This window comes from Puma concolor, chromosome E4 (assembly GCF_028749965.1).
Source record: "Puma concolor isolate L17-30 chromosome E4, mPumCon1.1.hap2, whole genome shotgun sequence".
Classification (NCBI taxonomy): domain Eukaryota; kingdom Metazoa; phylum Chordata; class Mammalia; order Carnivora; family Felidae; genus Puma; species Puma concolor.
The window spans coordinates 36,942,522-36,948,541 of record NC_141683.1 but is presented as its reverse complement, the minus strand read 5'-3'; the positions used below and the strand labels follow the sequence as shown (position 1 = coordinate 36,948,541).

Genomic DNA, 6,020 nt, shown 5'->3' with positions numbered 1-6,020 from the left:
CGCGTGCCTATTTGTTGGTCTGAGTTCTAGAACGTTGGCCGGCCAGCTTGGGACCGCGCGGGTGAGTAGACGGGTGGGCGTGCTTTGTGCTTCCGTTTTGGTTGTGGGAATCCTCCCGCGTAAACGTACAGGAGCGGAGGTGGTCGAATGCCCTGACTTTATGTTATGCTATAATAAAAAGACCAACCAATATTTAAGGGTGCCGGCACATCTCACTTCATTGTCACAGCAGTACACACACAAAGGGGTCCTGTTAATAAGCCCGGTATTGTAAATGAGGAAATGGATGCTTAGTAAACGTTGCACACTAAAAAAACAGCAATAATAGTAACAAAACGTTACACACTGGCAAAAGAGGATGGGGAACTAACTTTGACGCCACCACAGGCGTTTACCCACTAGAATCGGCCACCTGCGTATGCTGTATCAAGAATGGGGACCTAAGGCTGGGATACCAGCGCCCACTCGACTCCCTTGTTTTCTGAAAGTACTGGAAGAGTCCCTAGAAATAAATGTATTCCTTCATTTATCATGTTACAAGAGCAGAAACATATCAGGGGAAGTAAAGTGACTTTCCTAAAATCAGCCAGAGTCAATGTTGGAGAATGCCGTAAAACCGGAGGGTCTCAACTGAACTTGGACAAAGGGGATGGAAAAATTTTTTTAAGGTGGTGTGAACATTCTATATCTTGATGGTGGCAGTCGTTACGTCTTGTATACAATTACAAAAATTGTACAGTTAAAATTGGTGAGGTTTTTTTAAATGTTTATTTATTTTTGACAGAGAGACAGAGCATGAGTGGGGGAGGGGCAGAGAGCGAGGGAGACACAGAATCTGAAGCCAGCTCCAGGATCCCAGCTGTCAGCACAGAGCCCCACACAGCGCTCGAACTCACAGACCGTGAGATCATGACCTGAGCCGAACTGGGACACTCAGCCGACTGAGCCACCCAGGCGCCTCTGGTGAGTTTTAATGTATGTAAATAATAACCTCAATAAATAAACAGAAGGAAGCACAAAACAAAACTAGACTCTGTACTTCAGCAACAGGCACAGGTGTGCGGGGCTTCTGGAATTCATGGGATAAATATAGCAACTCTTTTTCCCCAAGTAATAATATAATATCATGTTCTAGAAGAACAAAGTGATAAATCAGAGATTGCAGAATTCATCTGAATATTTAAGGTAAAATGGGAGCCATCAAAGAGAGGGGTCCCTTGGCTCTGCTATTAGGGGTGCTTCTGTGGGAACATTTGAGCTTTCGCTGATATCACGTCTCCCATGGGGAAATTGTACTAGAACTACTAGAATCCTATTCTTGGTTCTAGTGACCATCTACTGCTCCCAATTAGATTCTGGGAGGTTGGTGTTGGGTAGGGAGGGCAGGGGAAGGCCTATCAAGAAAATGTGCAAACAGCCAGTGGTGTCAGCAGCTGGCCCAGCCAAGGAAACCATAAACAAACACATCTGTCTTCTGTCTAATTTGAAGATAAAAAGGTATACTTATGTCAACAAAAGGCTGTTTGCAAAATGTCATCATATATTTTAAGGCACTAACCACAGTATAATCTGACTGTAACAATAAAGTCATACTTTATTTTCCCTCCCACCCTGTCCGGAGTGCTCCAGCTTCTCTCCCCAGCGGCAACCAGTTCCTTGGTGTTCTTCCAGAGATCTTCTATAAAAAGCTATACTCTTGAGCACTTGAGATGACTCCTTACTGTCTCCTGGTTTCCATGTCCTTGTGGTCTTGTGGACAGGTCTAGACTGTTCTCGGGTTCAGGCAAAACTGTGCCTCGCCCCACCCAAACAGTCTCATTGCTGGCTCACTAGACAAGGAAAAAAGACTCCTTCTTCTCCTATAAGTATTTATACTAGCCTTTAACAACATAAAAAGGAACCTTGAGAATCCAAAATTTAAACATTTTTTCATGCCTTCAGTGAAAGTTCTCCTAGTAAAAACCCACACAAAGAAGATGCATGAGCCAAATAGTGAAGGATGTGGAAAAATCCTAATGAAGCCCAAATTTGTTCTCCTTTCTTCTTCCCATACTCAGCCCTTACTTTTCCCTCCTCCAAGGTTTTCTTTAATGTTTATCTGCAGGCATTCAGTATTTTCAGAGGTAAAGACAGCCCAGGAAATAATCTTTTAACTAGTGTGCAGAGATATTAATGGATTAATGTAACTTTTCCCAGGATATTTGCAATTCCCCAGACTCCCTAGGAGAATGATCTCAAAAGGTGGGAGAGAAGTGGCTGTCCCTTAGGACAAGAATATCAGAATATTCAGGAAGGTTAACACCTTTAGAAGAAAAAACTTATTCTTTGGTAAATTTCAAGTATATACAAAAGCAGACAAAATGGTATAATGTACTCACACGTACCCCATAACTCAGCTTCAACAATTGCACACAAGGCCATCTTATTTCACACATGCACCCAACCATTGTCCCTGACCTCCCTCACCCCCACATTATTTTTGAAACAAATCCCAGACATCATATTATTTCATCTGTAAATATTGTCGTATGCATTTTGACAAGATAAGGATTCTTTTCTTTAAAAATAGCCATAATAGAGGCGCCTGGGTGGCTCAGTCGGTTGAGCGTCCGACTTCGGCTCAGGTCATGATCTCGCGGTCCGTGAGTTTGAGCCCCGCGTCAGGCTCTGTGCTGACAGCTCAGAGCCTGGAACCTGCTTCAGATTCTGTGTCTCCCTCTCTCTCTACCCCTCCCCTGCTCACACTCTGTCTCTCTTTGTCTCTCAATAATAAATAAAGGTTAAAAAAATTTTTTTAATAAAAAATTAAAATAGCCATAATGGCATTTCACCTAAAAATGACAACAATTATTTAATAACATCGTGTATCTAGTTGGTGTTCAAATTTTTCATTGTTTCATAAATGTCATCCTGTTTTTCTTTACACTGTCTTGGTTTAAGGTCTTCTGTTCTCTATATTTCTTGCAGATAGGTTGCTGGACTTAGAATTTTGATCAGACTTCATTATAGTTAGTGTTTTATGCTTCCTACAGGAGGCATATAATGTGATTTTCTGTTATTTGATGCTACCAGCCATTGGTGCTTAATGTCTCAATTCATTAATTCATTAGAGGTTGCATTCCAGTTCTATCACAGGGGTGATATCCTAGTTCTGTTATTTCTTCCTCACTCCCTTGCTGAACTATCTCTATGAAGATGACTTCTCCCTTATCGAAACTTTGGTCACCCAGTGGTACAGTTTCTATAGGAAAGGCAGAATAAATGATTGATTCCCTCCCTTCATTTACAAATTTTCAACACAAGGAGTTAATTCTCTGTTTTCTAATGGTAATTAGTCAAGTTTTTGTTTTATTTTTAGTACCATTATGAACTCATGGAATTATACAAATTGATGTGTTTTCACCGCTTGCGTATATTATGGTGTATATTGTTTGAAAGAGATTATTTGATATATAACTATATATTTTAAGAGACGAATAAACAAACCACTTTCTAATGCAAACTACAAAAAGTTAGCAGAGGTCTATCTCTGATTCTCAGTGGGGTGGGTGTGGAAATTAGGAGGTGAGTGGGCCGGGGGTGTACGATTTGAAGCTATAGATCAGATACTGAAGATATTTGAATGCTGCAACTAATGTGATAACTTATGTAATAGCAAGGACACATGGATTCAAGATACATTGATAGGGAGCCATATGTAATGCAAAGGTATGCCTTTCTAATGACGGAAGTTCAGACATCTCAACTACTTATTTGGGAGGGCTCTGGGGAAAGTTCTTATGCACACCCACATATCTCCTCTCCTCTAGAGGGCTTAAATCAGATAGTTTCCTACACACAAGACCAGCTTCTCCACCACATGTATACACATGCATCTATATACACCCCAAAGCATTCCAGTCTCTCCCTGAGAATGCTGGTAGAAATTAGTATCTCACTACCCTTATAATAAAATGAGTTTATTCATTAAAAAATACATAGACTAGACACCACATGCCAGGTCTATGCTAGCAGCTGAGGCTAGGAGAAAGAATACGGTCCATGCTGGTCTCTTAAAGGAGTTTGCAGTCTGGTTTAGATATGGATAAGTATGCAGATTATGATTGCAATACTCTGTGATAAATGCTGAACCAAGAAATGCCGATGCCCAGGAAGCAGCCAGGATGTTGTTTTAGGACCAGGGTGGGGTTTGGGGCTGGGGTGGGTCTGCTACCATTGAGCATTTGTCCGTCAGTCACATTCATTGACCATTAGGATTGAATTCCAAATTGATCTAGATTCTAGATCTTAGTCTGTATGAGTTGTTTCGGCCGACTTCATGGACAGCGTGTGCGTGTGTGTGTGTGTGTGTGTGTTAAAGACAGGATATGAAGGATATAGGACAACAGGAAATTAGAAACCTGTGTAGTCATCGGATTCCACAGCATTTATTGTGTATGGAGCAATACATTTTCAAGGTGGAGCACATTTTAGAAAATGCAATTATGTGTGAGAAAAGAAAAGCTTTGTAATGCACTTAAGTGTACGTAGAAATATAAAATATTGATATATATAGTTCCTACCCTTTCTGTTCATCTGTACCCATAACAAGTTCCCATTGCCAAACCCAGAGCCTGGAAGATAGTGACTTTTAATAAATATGTTTCCTCAGGTTTATTAGAGATTCGTTTATATTAGGTCAAGCCTAAAAATGAAATACTTTATCAGATTATATTAATCTGATTGAGATGGAGCCTAAAATGCTATGCTAGAGGGGAGAAAGCTTTACATATCCTCTTCTAGTGGAATATTGGTACAACTATACTCTATTTTTCATATTTTGGGGCAGGGCTCTGCATGCACACATTCACTCATTTATCAAACATTTACTAAACAGTTGCTGTATTCCAGGCATGATGCTGGGCATCAAGGATTTTATTTTATTTTATTTTATTTTATTTTATTTTATTTTATTTTATTTTATTTTATTTTTGATATAGTTTATTGTCAAGTTGACTGACATACTGTGTATACAGTGTGCTCTTGGTTTTGGGGGTTGATTCCTGTGATTCACCGCTTACATACAACACCCAGTGCTCATCCCAACAAGTGCCCTCCTCAATGCCCATCACCCATTTTCCTCTCCTCCCTGCCCCCCCCCCCATCAACCCTCAGTTTGTTCTCTGTATTTAAGAGTCTCTTATAGTTTGCCTCCCTCCCTCTCTGTTTGTAACTATTTTCCCCCTCTCCTTCCCCCATGGTCTTCTGTTAAGTTTCTCAAGTTCCACATATGAGTGAAAACATATGGTATCTGTCTTTCTCTGACTGACTTATTTCATTTAGCATAATACACTCCAGTTAGACATCAAGCATAACACTCCAGTTAGACATCAAGGATTTTAAAAGCTCCAACCTCAGACTTTTCCCTTGAAGATCTCATAGTCTATCTGGAGAGACAAAGCAATTAAATAATTGCATCATCATGGGCTAAAATCTATATTAGGAAGTACCTGGCTGGCTCAGTTGGAAAAGCGTGTGACTCTTGATCTTGGGATCATGAGTTTGAGCCTATGTTGGGTGTGGAGACTACTTAAATAAATAAAGCTTTAAAAAAATAAAATCTGTATTAGAAGGATGTAGAAGGGGTTCTAGGAACCCAGAGGATAAAGAAACTCATTCTTCTGTGGAGGGAAAGGAAAGGGTCATGGGGATCTGCACAGAGGCTATGCTGAGTCAGGGTTTCCCAGGTGAACAGTAGGGAAAGAATACTCCATGGAGACGGAATAACACGAGTAAAGGTGTAAAGATGTGTTTGGAAAACTGCAAGCCCATGTTGCTGGGGTGCATCGTTGAGAGAGGAGTAGTTGGTGAGGCCAACAGGGAAGGTGGCAGTCCGTTAAAGGCCTTGCACATCTTGCTGGGGGGTTTAGGCCCAACCCACATAAGCTGAGAAGCCATTAAAGCATTTCAGGCAAGGGGATTATGTGATCAGATTGGGACTTCAGAGAAATCATAATGTTTGGTGTAGGGGACAAGGGTAT

General features: G+C 40.8%; 1 protein-coding gene across 1 annotated transcript in view; it reads left to right on the top strand.

Annotated features, from left to right (window-relative positions):
* Positions 1–4: 4 nt before the first annotated feature.
* Positions 5–6,020, top strand: part of IRF6 (interferon regulatory factor 6) — a 38,759-nt gene continuing 32,743 nt past the window's right edge. Inside the window, exons 1-2 of the mRNA XM_086694599.1 lie at positions 5–61; positions 785–963. The gene's annotated coding sequence lies outside the window, so the exon portion shown is untranslated. The remainder of the gene's footprint in view (positions 62–784; positions 964–6,020) is intronic.